The 16,059-nt window shown below is 43.4% G+C and overlaps 1 long non-coding RNA gene across 1 annotated transcript in view; it reads left to right on the top strand.

Annotated features, from left to right (window-relative positions):
• Positions 1-13,738, top strand: part of LOC142748147 (uncharacterized) — a 48,106-nt gene extending 34,368 nt beyond the window's left edge. Inside the window, exon 3 of the long non-coding RNA XR_012882151.1 lies at positions 13,367-13,738. This is a non-coding gene — a long non-coding RNA (uncharacterized LOC142748147). The remainder of the gene's footprint in view (positions 1-13,366) is intronic.
• The last annotated feature ends 2,321 nt before the right edge of the window (positions 13,739-16,059 follow it).

Below are 16,059 nucleotides of genomic sequence, written 5' to 3' on the forward strand. Positions count from 1 at the left end.
TCTATGTCTACCTAGAGAAGGAAAGGAGGCTAAACATTCAAAAAGCTTAGTTAATCTTAAATTGTTTAAGGTCACACAATTTTTTCTGCGTTTTTAAACACTTGTAAAAAACGCTATCAATTTCATATGTTTTTTATTGTGTTTTTGGTGGCTTTTTTTATTTTAGAACATTTCGAACATGCGTTTTTTATGCCTTTTTAACCCCTTAGTGACCACCAATACGCCTTTTCACGTCGGTCACTAAGGGGCCTTAGGCTAGGCTGACGCCTTTTCACGTTCACCTAGTCTAAGTCCTGCACGGGTCTCCCGTGCAGGCTGCAACCGGGGCTCTGCTGTCTGATGACAGCTGGGCTCCTGCTCCAACGCCCGCGATCGAAGTTTACTTCGATCGCGGCCGTTTAACCCGTTAAATGCCGCCATCAATAGCGACCGCGGCATTTAACTTTGTTTACAGAGGGAGTGAACTCCCTCTGTCACCCATCGGCGGCCCGCGAATGCAATCACGGGTCTCCGATGGGGTGTAATGGCAGCCGGGGGCTTGATAAAAGCCCCCAGGTCTGCCCTGGACCTATGCCTGTTAGGACGCACCGGAGGCACGTCCTAACAGATTGGCTGTCAGATTTACACTGACAGGCAATAATGCTCTGGTATACGAAGTATACCAAAGCATTATAGCAGCGATCGGAAGATCGCACAGTAAAGTCCCCTAGTGGGACTAATAAAATAAGTCACCAATGTGAAATAAAGATTATTAATAAAAAGTACAGTAAAAAAATAAATAAAACCATTTTTTTCCATAAAAAGTGGTTTTATTTAGTAAAAGTGTAAAAAATAAATAAAAGTACACATATATGGTATCGCCACGACCGTAATGACTCCATTAATAAAGTTAATATGTAATTTAAACCGCAAGGTGAACACCGTAAAAAAAAAACGCAAAAAACACTGGCGAAATTGCTATTTTTTTCCATTGCCCCCAAAAAAGTAATAATAAAATTGAATCAATAAGTCCCATGCACCCCAAAACAGTACCAATCAAAACTACGTCTCGTCCCGAAAAAAACAAGTCGAAAAAAATCACTACATTGATGGAAAAATAAAAAAATTACGGCTCTTGGAAAGCAACGATGCAAAAACAAATAATTTTAGTTCAAAAGTGTTTTTATTGTGCAAAAGTCGTAAAACATAAAAAAACTCATACATACATATGTGGTATCGCCGTAATCGTACCGACCCATAGAATAAAGGTAACATGTTATTTACGCCGCACAGTGAACGGCGTCAATTTAAAAACGCATAGAACAATGGTGGAATTTCAGGTTTTTTTTATAATCCCCCCCAATAAAAGTTAATAAAAGTTAATAAAAAAATTATATGTACCCTAAAATGGTGCTATTAAAAAGTACAACTAATCCCGCAAAAAACAAGTCCTCATACAGCTATGTAGACGAAAAAATAAAAAAGTTATAGCTCTTTGAATGCGGCTATAGAAAAACGAATAAAATAGCTTGGTCATTAGGGCCTAAAATGGGCTGGTCACTAAGGGGTTAAAGTCCTTTAAAGAAACTTTTTGGAAAAATACAAGAAAATACAGCATGCTGCATTTTGAAAAAAAGCACCACTGACCCCAAAAAGACCCCAAAAATGCCACAAACCAAAATGTTTTGTATGTAGGCTTTTCTGTAGTTCATTATAGACTGTAAAATAACATCTGACACCAACAGCTACAAAAATGTCACCAAAATGCAGTGCGTGAACAAAATTTTAAGACAATTGCAGAGGGATTGCAGAGCAGGATTTAATGGGGTTATCACTTGAATGGAAAGGTGGTGCAATACCTTGCACAGCCGCTACAAATGTAATGACACTTGCAAGGTACGAACCAGAAGGAAACCATGTAAACAATGTAGAGGCTGTGGCGCTTGTATGAGCGCAGTGACCCGTCGGACCCCCACCTATCTAATATTGATGGGCATTCCTAAGAATGGGCCATCAATCACGGTTTGTGGCGTTTTTGAATAAATGTTGTGGTCAGTGACACTTTTTTTTCCCCAAAAACAGCATTCTCTGGGTACGGCATTTTTTTCTGTTTTTTCCCCATATGCTTTTCTACAGGATGCCATAAAACGGCATAGAAAAACATGTACAAAATAACACTAAATTAAAAAAAGACACTAAAAATGCCATAAAAAATGGCTGCTACATTTTACATAATGCTGCGTTTTTATGCTGTTTCATACGCCAGAACATCTCTAAGTGTGAAAGAGGCCTTACAATTGGTGTTTATTAAGCATTATTAGAACCTGGATAACTTTTTAAACTCCTAATCTGAAACAATCACTCCTATTAGTCTACCCTTACAAAATATACCTAGCACTTTACAAGTGGTCACTAGTCCACACACCATCACAGTAGAAACCAGCCAGTTGCTTAAATAGGCCCCACTCTGCATCCGTCGGCCTTGTAATAATCACTTGGCCACTGATAGGGCTTTCAGTATATTATAAAATGTTAGCATTTTTAGAACCTAATTAGAGTTCGGCTGAATTCACACTCCTCGTTTTGGCTAAAAGAATTGCATCAAAAACTGCATCAAAACGGAATATGTGAATTCAGTCTTTGGGTTATTTATACCATCTATTCGGTACTCCTCATGCTTCACATATTATTAGCTCTCGCAAGCAGGACTCTCACGTCTTTTGTATAATTATCGGTCATTGGAGTGGCCAGTTTCTGTTCACTTTGCAAATAGAGAATTTTCAAAGAAATCTTACCACACATAAAAGCACATTACGGTTGTTTGTAGAACTATTGAAAGAAAAAAAGGCAAAAAAAAAAAAAAAACAATAAACAAACAGATTCTCTATCATATTTCAATGAAATGATTTTTCAGGCAAGTGATAATAAGAAAAAAATGTAGGTCGGAATTGGACCTTATTCTATTCCAATCAATTTAAAGTGCGAGCCACATTAGAAGGAACTCTTGTCAAGTCAACAAGCAAAAAAGAAGATAGGAATCGAGAACACAAAGCAAAATTCACTGTTCAAAATTCTGTCACATGCTACAAATCCTGTGGCTATCTCAGTTAGTGCAACGCTGCCGCAGACGTCCCTCTCTTTCATGGTGTGTGAACACTAATAAATCTCACTGTCATTTCATGATATGGTGTCACAGTACAGCAGCCATTCTTTTATATGACAGATGTAAAATATTAATCCCACTTGCTTCAAAATTGTATCATCTAGATGCAAAATAGTAAGTATTTTATTATTGTTATATCTGGGCTGCGGAGAGTAGATGCTTTCTTTCCATCTAGGTGGTGATTAAACTTGGTTCTGCTGTAGAGCAGAAGCAATCAATGTGTGATGTACCTGCAATTAGGGATTGTAGTGACAACACATGGCTGGGAGCTGTAGTACTGTACTAGCTGGTGACATGTAAAAAAAATTTAATTGGTTGTGAGGAGGGTTAACTGAGTACCAAAATAGAAAAGAGATTTACTGAAAGTTTCGCTCACCTCATAACCACCACGCTATGGTTGCATTTCCAATGCGTTTTTCATTGTGTTTAACTGATGCTAATTGATGTATAGTTGATCCGAATGCTGTAGGTGCTTGTAGATGCTCCCAAACTTATCCTGTGTCGACCGCAGGTGATCAAAGCAATAATGGTGTGTAGTAAAGGCGGATCCAGCACTCAAAATTAAAAGTTCAAAGTTTTATTCAGGTCATGTTAAAACAAAGGTAAAACAAAGAATCCTAGGACCACGCTTATGCGTTTCAGACTGAAATGCGTAAGCGTGGTCCCGGGATTCTTTGTTTTACCTTTGTTTTAACATGACCTGAATAAAACTTGGAACTTTTAATTTTGAGTGCTGGATCCGCCTTTACTACACACCATTATTGCTTTAACTGAGTACCCCCGTTCACAGCCTATGGACTGTCAATTTGTGAATAGTTGCCTGACACTTTAAGGCTGGGTTCACACGAGGACATTACGTCCGTAATGGACGGAACGTATTTCGGCCGCAAGTCCCGGACCGAACACACTGCAGGGAGCCGGGCTCCTAACATCAAAGTTATGTACGATGCTAGGAGTCCCTGCCTCGCTGCAGGACAACTGTCCCGTACTGAAAACATGTTTACAGTACGGGACAGTTGTCCTGCAGCGAGGCAGGGACTCCTAGCATCGTACATAACTATGATGCTAGGAGCCCGGCTCCCTGCAGTGTGTTCGGTCCGGGATTAGCGGCTGAAAGTGAGACAGCAGAAGAAGTTGCCTGAGGCCTTCCTGCGTGTGTGATGAAGGCTTAAAAGGCCAAGAGAAAGAAAAAGGCCTGAGAATTTAAAAAGGATGTACCCCTGCATCATGTAGGAGCCTAATCTGTTCTCTAAGCAAACAGTGGGTGACCAACTATTGCTTACCAGTCCTGAAGATTGCCACCAATTTCTCCCGTCGCTAGACTGGCAGAAGGTTATTTAAAAATGGCGCCCGCTGAGAAGCTGAGCGGGTTCCATAGTCGGCAGGTCTCTGTTGTGTTACACAGCGGGGACCCAATGGCAATGCTTCCGATCAGAAACATCTCTGATCGTAAGCATTTGATCCCTGAGATACCGTGGTCAGATCTGAGGGTTTTTTTTGCCTTCATTTTCACTTTGGGGCCAGTCACCAGCTCCCACACAGCGAGATCGTGGGAGCCGGTGTGTTCCTATGGCAGCTGGGAGCGTTCTGAACGCTCCCAGGACTGCCTCAGGAATGTTGCTATTGAGCTCTGCCTGCAGGAGGTCTCAATAGCAATGCACTGATTTTGCCATAGACTGCAATACTGTAATATTGCAGTCTATAGCATAAGCAATCTAATGATTGCAGGTTCAAGCTAAAAAAAATAATAATAAAAAAACGATTAAAAAAAATATATATATTGTTAAGGATCTGCCAGGCACAGCTTCTGTATCCACGCCCATAGGTAATCAGTCTGCATCTGCTTCTATGTCTGTGAGACTGACTCCATCTTCCACCACTCAGGATGGCAGGCTTAGGAGTGGGAGAGCCTATCACAGCCTGGCCAGATGGAGCTAGCTCCCGCCCTCTGTCTATTTATACCTTCTTTCCTGTTCCTCCTTGCTAGTGATTCTTCTCGTTTTGTTTCCTGGCCCTGCTGCAGCTTCTTGAACCATTTGACCCTGCTTCATATTGACCCTGGCTTACTGACTACTCTCCTGCTCTGCGTTTGGTACCTCGTACACTCCTGGTTTGACTCGGCTTGTTGACTACTCTCCTGCTCTGCGTTTGGTACCTCGTACACTCCTGGTTTGACTCGGCTCGTTCACCACTCTTGTTGCTCACGGTGTTGCCGTGGGCAACTTCCCCTTTTCCCTTGCTTCTGTGTACCCTTGTCTGTTTGTCTGTCGTGCACTTATTGAGCGTAGGGACCGTCGCCCAGTTGTACCCAGTCGCCTAGGGCGGGTCGTTGCAAGTAGGCAGGGACTGAGTGGCGGGTAGATTAGGGCTCACTTGTCTGTTTCCTTACCCCCATCATTACATAATCACAAGCCCATATACCTAGTCTACCCTGGTCCCTCACACTACTATGGACCCCCTTGAGACCCTGGTTCAGCAAATGCAGGGTCTCTCCCTACAGGTCCAGGCCCTGGCTCAGAGGGTCAACCAGCCTGATGCTACCATGGTAGTGCCCCTCACCTCACCTCTTGAACCCCACCTCAAGTTGCCTGACCGGTTCTCAAGGGACCGGAAGACTTTTCTCTCCTTTCGGGAGAGTTGTAGGCTCTATTTTCGTTTAAAGCCCCACACCTCAGGTTCTGAGAGCCAGCGGGTGGGTATAATTATGTCCCGGCTCCAGGAAGGGCCCCAAGAATGGGCCTTCTCCTTGGCTCCTGACGCCCCTAAACTTTCCTCCGTTGATCTTTTCTTTTCTGCTCTCGGCCTCATTTATGACGAGACTGACAGGACTGCCTTTGCCGAGAGTCAGCTGGTGACCTTACGTAAGGAGAAGAGACCTGTTGAGGAGTATTGCTCTGACTTTAGGAAGTGGTGCGTAGCTTCTCGGTGGAATGACCCTGCCTTAAGGTGCCAGTTTAGGTTGGGTCTGTCGAACGCCCTGAAAGACCTGCTAGTTAGCTATCCCTCTTCTGACTCCCTAGACCAGGTTATGGCTTTAGCGGTACGACTTGACCGACGTCTCAGGGAACGACAACGTGAACGTTTTTGTGTTTTCTCCTCTGACACCCCCATGATGCCTCCCGAGGTTCCATTGCTTCGTTCTTCCACGGAAGACTCGGAGGTACCTATGCAACTCGGGGCCTCCGTGTCCCTCCAACAACGTAGAGTTCCGCAGGAAGAATGGTCTCTGCTTCTATTGTGGGGATGACAAGCATCAAATGAACGCCTGTCCTAGGCGTAAGAATAAGCAGCCGGAAAACTTCCGCGCCTAAGTGATCATCGGGGAGGTCACTTGGGCGCACAGGTATTTCCCGTAAATATGAAACGTAATAAAATCTTGCTTCCCTTTCAGGTCTCTTTTGGTGGTAGGTCTGCTACCGGCAGTGCCTTCATGGATTCAGGGTCGTCTGCTAATATCATGTCTGTGGAATTTGCTATTTCTCTAGCTATGCCTTTGATTTGCCTAAACCTGTCCCGGTAGTGGGTATCGACTCCACTCCTCTCGCTAATGGTTATTTTACACAGCATACCCCTGTTTTTGAACTCCTTGTTGGCTCCATGCATTTGGAGCAGTGCTCTGTACTGTTGATGCAGGGATTATCGTCCGATTTGGTTTTAGGCTTTAGGCCTGGTTGCAGTTGCATAATCCCACGTTTGACTGGAATACTGGGGATCTTACCAAATGGGGTAATGAATGCTTGACGTCATGTTTTTCTGTTAATTCTATTTCTCCCCCTGAGGAGGTGAACACGCTACCTGAGTTTGTTCAGGACTTCGCTGATGTTTTCTCTAAGGAGGCCTCCGAAGTGTTACCTCCTCATAGAGAATACGATTGCGCTAACGATTTGGTACCAGGAGCTAAGCTCCCTAAGGGTAGGATATTTAATCTCTCTTGTCCCGAACGTGAAGCCATGAGAGAGTATATCCAAGAATGCCTGGCCAAGGGTTACATTCGCCCCTCTACTTCTCCGGTAGGTGCTGGCTTCTTCTTCGTAGGGAAGAAGGATGGTGGTCTTAGGCCATGCATTGACTACCGTAACTTGAATAAGGTCACTGTAAGGAACCAGTATCCCCTTCCTTTGATTCCTGATCTCTTTAATCAGGTTCAGGGGACCCAATGGTTCTCTAAGTTTGATCTACGGGGGGCGTATAACCTTATCCGCATCAAAGAGGGGGATGAGTGGAAGACTGCGTTTAACACGCCCGAAGATCATTTCGAATACCTCGTCATGCCCTTTGGGTTGTGTAATGCTCCCGCGGTCTTCCAGAATTTCATAAATGAGATTTTAAGAGATTACCTGGGGGTATTTCTTGTAGTGTACCTTGATGACATACTTGTGTTTTCCAAGGACTGGTCCTCCCACATTGAGCATGTCAGGAAGGTGCTCCAGGTCCTTCGGGAAAACAAACTGTTTGCGAAGACCGAAAAATGTGTGTTTGGGGTGCAGGAGATACCATTTTTGGGTCAAATCCTCACTCCTCATGAATTCCGCATGGGCCCCGCCAAGGTCCAGGCTGTGGCGGAATGGGTCCAACCTGCCTCCCTGAAGGCGTTACAGTGCTTCTTGGGGTTCGCTAATTATTACAGGAGATAACTTCTCGGTCATCGCTAAGCCTCTTACGGACCTCACTCGCAAGGGTGCTGATCTCCTCCGCCGGCCTCCTGAGGCTGTCCAGGCTTTTGAGGTCCTTAAGAAGTGCTTTATCTCGGCCCCGGTGTTGGTTCAGCCCAACCAAATGGAGCCATTTATCGTGGAGGTAGACGCGTCCGAGGTGGGAGTGGGGGCTGTCTTGTCCCAGGGTACCAGGTCCCTCACCCATCTCCGTCCCTTTGCCTACTTCTCCAGGACGTTTTCGCCCACTGAGAGTAACTATGATATTGGCAACCGCGAACTCTTAGCCATTAAATGGGCATTTGAAGAGTGGCGCCACTTCCTGGAGGGGGCTAGGCACCAGGTAACGGTCCTTACCAACCACAAGAATCTGGTTTTCTTAGAAACTGCCCGGAGGCTAAACCCGAGACAAGCTCGATGGGCGTTATTTTTTACCAGATTCAACTTTTTGGTCACCTATAGGGCTGGGTCTAAAAATATTAAGGCTGACGCACTGTCGCGTAGCTTCATGGCTAGCCCTCCTTCGGAGGAAGATCCTGCTTGTATTTTGCCTCCAGGTATAATCATTTCCTCTATTGATTCTGATTTAGGCTCCGAAATTGCGGCTGATCAAGGTTCAGCTCCCGGGAACCTTCCTGGGAACAAGCTGTTTGTTCCCATGCAACTCTGGCTAAGGGTACTTAGGGAAAATCATGACTCTGCACTACCTGGCCATCCAGGCATCCTGGGTACCAGGCACCTCATTGCCAGAAACTACTGGTGGCCTGCGTTGCTTAAAGACGTTAAGGGCTACGTCGCCGCTTGTGAGGTTTGTGCTAGGTCCAAGACTCCCAGGTTCTTTGCCCATTCCCCAGAGACCTTGGACCCATATCTCCATAGATTTTTATCACCGATTTGCCTCCATCTCAAGGCAAGTCAGTGGTGTGGGTTGTAATAGACCGCTTCAGTAAGATGTGCCACTTTGTGCCCCTCAAGAAACTACCCAATGCTAAGACGTTAGCTACCTTGTTTGTCAAACACATCCTGTGTCTACATGGGGTTCCTGTCAATATTGATTCTGAATTAACAACCAAAAAAGTCTCACAGGTATGGTAATTTGGCTAGGTATCACCCACACAGTGGTGTCAAGACACCTCCAAGAGCATCATTAGGGAATAGCGAAACTCCGAAATTACATTTTTTTTATTTATTATTATATTTCTTTATTTGTGCTCTGATTTTTGTTCACTATTGTAATCCAACATTGGAAATATCTTACATTCTTCAACTTTGTCGATTATACTGTACTATTATACAAATCTCTGCTTTACATTTAATGTATGGTCTTGGATGGAGGACAGAGGAAAATACTTCTGGTCTATTAACTACTGACATAGGTACTGATACTCACATTATCCTTTTCCATGGGGTTGCGCGTGTTGCGTGGATGCCGGGTGTCCGTCTCTGTCTCCCTCCGTCTTGTCGCTGGCTCTGCGCCTGCGCTGTCTCCCTGGAGACGCGTCTTTGGAGGTGCGCAGGCGCGGTGCCCGTGTGACGACGGGGGATGGAGGTCCCGTGACATCGAGCACTTCCGCACATGCGCCGTGGACCTAGGAAGAGGACACACCGGATTACACTTACAAACAACAGTAAGGGCTACATATACGAGCGGGATACACAGTAAGTCACACCCCCTGAGGAAGCGACATACGCGAAACGCGCGTTGGGGTGCCTCTATCACTAGGTGGATCATCTCACTTCCAAGTCCTCCATGGGTAAGCTCTCATTCAGTCACTCATTGGTTCTTGTTATGCGGATGTAGGTTCTCTTTCATATCGGGTCATTTCAGGTTACCTCATCTCCTGTCCGATATTTAGGATCATGCATTAAGCAGGGTTAGACGCTACTCCTCTGTGACTTTCTCATAGATGCAATTTTCTTCTATTTGACATGCATGCGTTTTTTGGTGGTAGGTTCATGCACAGGCTGTTGCAGTGAATCAGCATTGTCTGTATGTGTCAGCAGTGCGTTTCCCTCCCCTAACTCATCCATAGCTAACAGAACCTTTTTTCTACATAGTATTTTCAGCATACCTATGTTGAGGTGTTTTGGATTATTGATCCACTTGTTTACTCTCAGTTTTAATACCTCGTTGTGTTTTTATATTTTGTATTTTGATGTAATAATAAAATTATATATTCTTTGTGTACTTTTGGCTCACGACTCCTTTTTCTCTTGTTTTCAATGTAATTTCGGAGTTTCGCTATTCCCTAATGATGCTCTTGGAGGTGTCTTGACACCACTGTGTGGGTGATACCTAGCCAAATTACCATACCTGTGAGACTTTTTTGGTTGTTAATTGTGTATCTTTCTGTGTTTTTCACAGCTTCTGGCTCCAGGTCTAATATGGACTTTCGCTTGCGTGACCAATCTTGGATCTCGCAACTCAACGAGGTTTTTAAAGACGATTTTAACGTGCTTTTAGATAGCAATGGGAAAGATATGCAAACGTTAATTGGCAGGTTAAAAGATTTGCTCAAACAACGAACCAAGATCTGGTGGAATAAGGCCTTTCTCGATAGATATCTGAGTAAGGGCCTTATCCCAAGGGGTCTCAGAATCCAGGTTTTCCCTTCTTTTCACATGGAAGAAGAGAGCTTTAAAGATAAATGGGAGACACTCTCTACAACATGTTCACGGGGTTTTATGGACCTGTTGGTCCAATCAAACCATATATCTCTGGCGACTATTGAGAAGGAAGTAGAGGAAATACAACTGGTCCTCAAAAAAGACCTCTCGAGTGAAGCACTCGATAAATTAAATATAGACCTAGAGAAGGAATTTCTGAAGTGGGAACAGGAGATCTGTTCTACTAAAACCAAAAAGTTCCAGAGAGATGTACAAGACTTCCAACACGGCAGAGTGTACAAATGGCGACAGGGAAGATCTCGAATGGGGTCTCGCTCGAGATCAGGGTCCCTATCATCCCAGATCTCGGATGAACATACTGGTAACAGATGGAATGGGGAGACTAGTCTGAATAGGCAAGACCCAATTCTGCTGCGGAGGAATAAAGAGAGACAAGCAGTAAAGCGCAAGTCTCCATCCCCCTATCAAAGAGGGAAAAAAATCTAAATTTTTGGAGGTAATTAATCTATCTGCGCACACCCTCTCTGACACACAATGCCAAGTCTTGAGTAAGGGACTTACGTTTTCCCCTAACAATTCATTTGACTATTTCACAGCATTAAAAGATCTTCAGCTATTCTCACGTAAGCTGGTTCTGAGAAAACTTCACAGCAGGGGAGAAATAGATGTGGGCTTGAATAGTATAATGGAAAAAGAAACACTGTCAGCCTTGGAGGAACTACTACAGGAACAGATTCCCCTTGAACAAGGTGGGTTCCCAACCTTGATTGTCCCAAGATCAACAATGTTCCCCCCCTTGTCCCTGTGCCCACAAGTGGAAATTTTCACTAAACTTGTGATGGATGATTTTAAACAAATCACCATCAATAAACAACTTGATAACCTTACGGCAGCCCAAAGGTTAGCCCTAAAGGAACTTCAAACATATGACGATGTGGTATACAAAGCTGCGGACAAGGGGGGGAACATTGTGATCTGGCCAATCAAACTTTATGAAAAAGAGGCATTTCGCCAATTGAGGGATAAACAGACATACCAGAGACTGACATATAATCCCATTGGTCCCTTTTCTTCGGAATTAGAGAAATTGCTGAACCTGGCTTTGGATAGAGGGATAATCCCGAAAAAAATCTTTGATGGACTGGTGGTCCAATATCCTAAAATCCCTACTTTTTATTTACTCCCTAAAGTCCATAAAAACGTAGTAGAACCACCAGGTCGACCAATAGTGTCAGGGATAGGGGGGTTATGCGACCCTATATGTAAATTTATAGATTTCTATTTGAAACCTCTGGTTGAGTGTCTACCCTCGTACGTGAAAGACACCACTGACGTACTGACCAGACTTGATGGGATATGTCTTGATTCCGATATGTTCCTTGTGACGGCCGATGTTGAGTCGTTGTACACGAGCATTCGGCACCACGATGGTATCTGTGCGGTCCGCTTCTTCTTGGGGATGAGCAACTGGGACAGTCAGGTGTGTGATCTGATTGTTGAACTCCTAGAATACATTCTTACACACAACCTCTTTGTCTTCAAGGATGTGTTTTATGTACAAAAGCAAGGCACGGCCATGGGTGCGGCGTGCGCGCCGTCATATGCAAACCTGTTCCTCGGATTTTGGGAGCGACAGGTTTTGCAGGGTGGCGGCGGCTGCGCCGCTGACCATGTGCTGTGCTGGTTACGCTATATCGATGATGTGCTCATGATTTGGCAAGGGTCAGAAATTCAACTGACTGAATTTATGCATGAGCTAAATGACAACTCATTGAATATAAAACTGACACACATCCTTGATAGACGAAGGGTTGACTTTTTAGACATGACTATTGAGGCAGATGAGGAGGGGATTTTACAGACGGTCGTCTTTAGGAAAAAGACGCCGGTCAACTCACTTCTACACGCCTCGTCATCACACCCGTATTCTACAGTGAAGGCTGTCCCAGTTGGTCAGTTCCTGAGGATGAAGCGGATCTGCTCATCTGACGAGAAATTTGAAAATCAATCTCAGTACCTTAAAGATAGATTCTGTGACAGGGGCTATAGCCAGAGAAGTATTAGACATGGATATAACCGAGCCAAAAAAACGGAACGGAAGCAACTTTTACACTCAACGGGAACAAAAAACACTAATTTGGCTGATAACAAAATTAGATTTATTTCAACTTACAATAATCAGTGGCAGGTTATGAAATCAATATTAGAAAAACATTGGCCCATTTTAAGTACAGAACCTGCCCTAGTGACTGCCTTACCCGCTAAACCCCAGATGACGGCTCGAAGGAGTAAAAACCTTAAAGACATCCTGGTAAAAAGCCATTTTGCACCTGTACAACCTAATCCTTTCTCAAAACGAGGCCCCATTCAGGGTTGTTACCCATGTGGTGACTGTGTGGCCTGTGCTAACATAGCACGGTCAACAACCTTTGATTCCGTGAACGGACGCCGTTTTAAAATTCTGCACTACATCTCATGCAGTTCGACTCACGTCATCTACTACGCAAAATGTGGGTGCTCAAAAATTTACATCGGTCTAACTACGAGACAGCTCAGAATTCGGATTAGGGAACATGTCAGAGACATTAGGGCCGCCAAAGATATTGATGACCTGTCCTTACTTAAGACTATCCCTAAACATTTTAAAATACACCATGGATGCGACCCTAAGACCTTTATGGCCCGGGGGATAGATATGGTGCATTGTGGTGTCAGAGGTGGTAATGCAAAGAAGATTCTGGAACAAAAAGAGTGCAGATGGATTACCACCTTAGACACTCTGACTCCTTCCGAGCTTAACGAACAATTGAGCTTTTCTGCCTTTCTATAATATCGCAATAATCCATTGCCAGTTTTTTAAGCAACTTTTTATTCATGGAGGCTCTAAATGTGTCACCTGCTCTGTATATGATAGTAATTATGTCTTTTGATCTTTTGAGTCTAGTAGCTGGATGTCATCTATTAAATGCAGTTTCCTGGATGCCCTGAGAATATTTGGACAGCAAAACAGTGATGAATATCCATCCGATTTTCGGAGTTGGACGCTGAGGAAAGAAGATCCCTCTATAGTCACTCTACTACCATGTTTACAAGCAATTTTCTAAAAATTCTACTGTTCACTGTATATCGGCGCCGTTAGGATTATCTTTTCATGCAATGCACTGTGCTTCTCTACTTCTACTGAACTGGCAGAATTCGGTGCATTGCAGCCTGTTAAAATTATTTCTAGTATTTACTTTCATTTATGTCCTAATTACTAATCAATTATTATTCACTATTTATTATTACCAACTCTTTCTCTAAATTTTATTTTACTTTGTCACTGTTCTATTTGTTATTCTTTTATTCACTTATTTAATAATAATATTTGTTACTGCACCATATTACACACGCAATTGATTCACTATGTATTAAATTCACACCTTGGATTTAACTATATATGCATTTAATTCACTATGTACTATTATTATTTTTATTATTATTTTTATTATTTATTCTACACTTACGTATGTACTTTTTTATCTATTTATTCCTTTATCTATTTACTTTTTTATTCACGTGGCACTACTCAATATTCTTGATATGTGTTATATAGGAGTGTATCCATACATAGGGATGGGTTCTTTTGTCATCCCTTCATACTCACATTTTTTTATTTATTATTATATTTCTTTATTTGTGCTCTGATTTTTGTTCACTATTGTAATCCAACATTGGACATATCTTACTTTCTTCAACTTTGTCGATTATACTGTACTATTATACAAATCTCTGCTTTACATTTAATGTATGGTCTTGGATGGAGGACAGAGGAAAATACTTCTAGTCTATTAATTACTGACTTAGGTACTGATACTCACATTATCCTTTTCCATGGGGTTGCGCGTGTTGCGTGGATGCCGGGTGTCCGTCTCTGTCTCCCTCCGTCTTGTCGCTGGCTCTGCGCCTGCGCTGTCTCCCTGAAGACGCGTCTTTGGAGGCGCGCAGGCGCAGTGCCCGTGTGACGACGGGGGATGGAGGTCCCGTGACATCGAGCACTTCCGCACATGTGCCGTGGACCTAGGAAGAGGACACACCGGATTACACTTACAAACAACAGTAAGGGCTACATATACGAGCGGGATACACAGTAAGTCACACCCCCTGAGGAAGCGACATACGCGAAACGCGCGTTGGGGTGCCTCTATCACTAGGTGGATCATCTCACTTCCAAGTCCTCCATGGGTAAGCTCTCATTCAGTCACTCATTGGTTCTTGTTATGCGGATGTAGGTTCTCTTTCATATCGGGTCATTTCAGGTTACCTCATCTCCTGTCCGATATTTAGGATCATGCATTAAGCAGGGTTAGACGCTACTCCACTGTGACTTTCTAATAGATGCAATTTTCTTCTATTTGACATGCATGTGTTTTTTGGTGGTAGGTTCATGCACAGGCTGTTGCAGTGAATCAGCATTGTCTGTATGTGTCAGCAGTGCGTTTCCCTCCCCTAACTCATCCATAGCTAACAGAACCTTTTTTCTACATAGTATTTTCAGCATACCTATGTTGAGCTGTTTTGGATTATTGATCCACTTGTTTACTCTCAGTTTTAATACCTCGTTGTGTTTTTATATTTTGTATTTTGATGTAATAATAAAATTATATATTCTTTGTGTACTTTTGGCTCACGACTCCTTTTTCTCTTGTTTTCAATGTAATTTCGGAGTTTCGCTATTCCCTAATGATGCTCTTGGAGGTGTCTTGACACCACTGTGTGGGTGATACCTAGCCAAATTACCATACCTGTGAGACTTTTTTGGTTGTTAATTGTGTATCTTTCTGTGTTTTTCACAGCTTCTGGCTCCAGGTCTAATATGGACTTTCGCTTGCGTGACCAATCTTGGATCTCGCAACTCAACGAGGTTTTTAAAGACGATTTTAACGTGCTTTTAGATAGCAATGGGAAAGATATGCAAACGTTAATTGGCAGGTTAAAAGATTTGCTCAAACAACGAACCAAGATCTGGTGGAATAAGGCCTTTCTCGATAGATATCTGAGTAAGGGCCTTATCCCAAGGGGTCTCAGAATCCAGGTTTTCCCTTCTTTTCACATGGAAGAAGAGAGCTTTAAAGATAAATGGGAGACACTCTCTACAACATGTTCACGGGGTTTTATGGACCTGTTGGTCCAATCAAACCATGTATCTCTGGCGACTATTGAGAAGGAAGTAGAGGAAATACAACTGGTCCTCAAAAAAGACCTCTCGAGTGAAGCACTCGATAAATTAAATATAGACCTAGAGAAGGAATTTCTGAAGTGGGAACAGGAGATCTGTTCTACTAAAACCAAAAAGTTCCAGAGAGATGTACAAGACTTCCAACACGGCAGAGTGTACAAATGGCGACAGGGAAGATCTCGAATGGGGTCTCGCTCGAGATCAGGGTCCCTATCATCCCAGATCTCGGATGAACATACTGGTAACAGATGGAATGGGGAGACTAGTCTGAATAGGCAAGACCCAATTCTGCTGCGGAGGAATAAAGAGAGACAAGCAGCAAAGCGCAAGTCTCCATCCCCCTATCAAAGAGGGAAAAAATCTAAATTTTTGGAGGTAATTAATCTATCTGCGCACACCCTCTCTGACACACAATGCCA

The sequence above is a fragment of the Rhinoderma darwinii genome, chromosome 3 (genome assembly GCF_050947455.1).
Source record: "Rhinoderma darwinii isolate aRhiDar2 chromosome 3, aRhiDar2.hap1, whole genome shotgun sequence".
NCBI classification, from domain to species: Eukaryota; Metazoa; Chordata; class Amphibia; order Anura; family Rhinodermatidae; genus Rhinoderma; species Rhinoderma darwinii.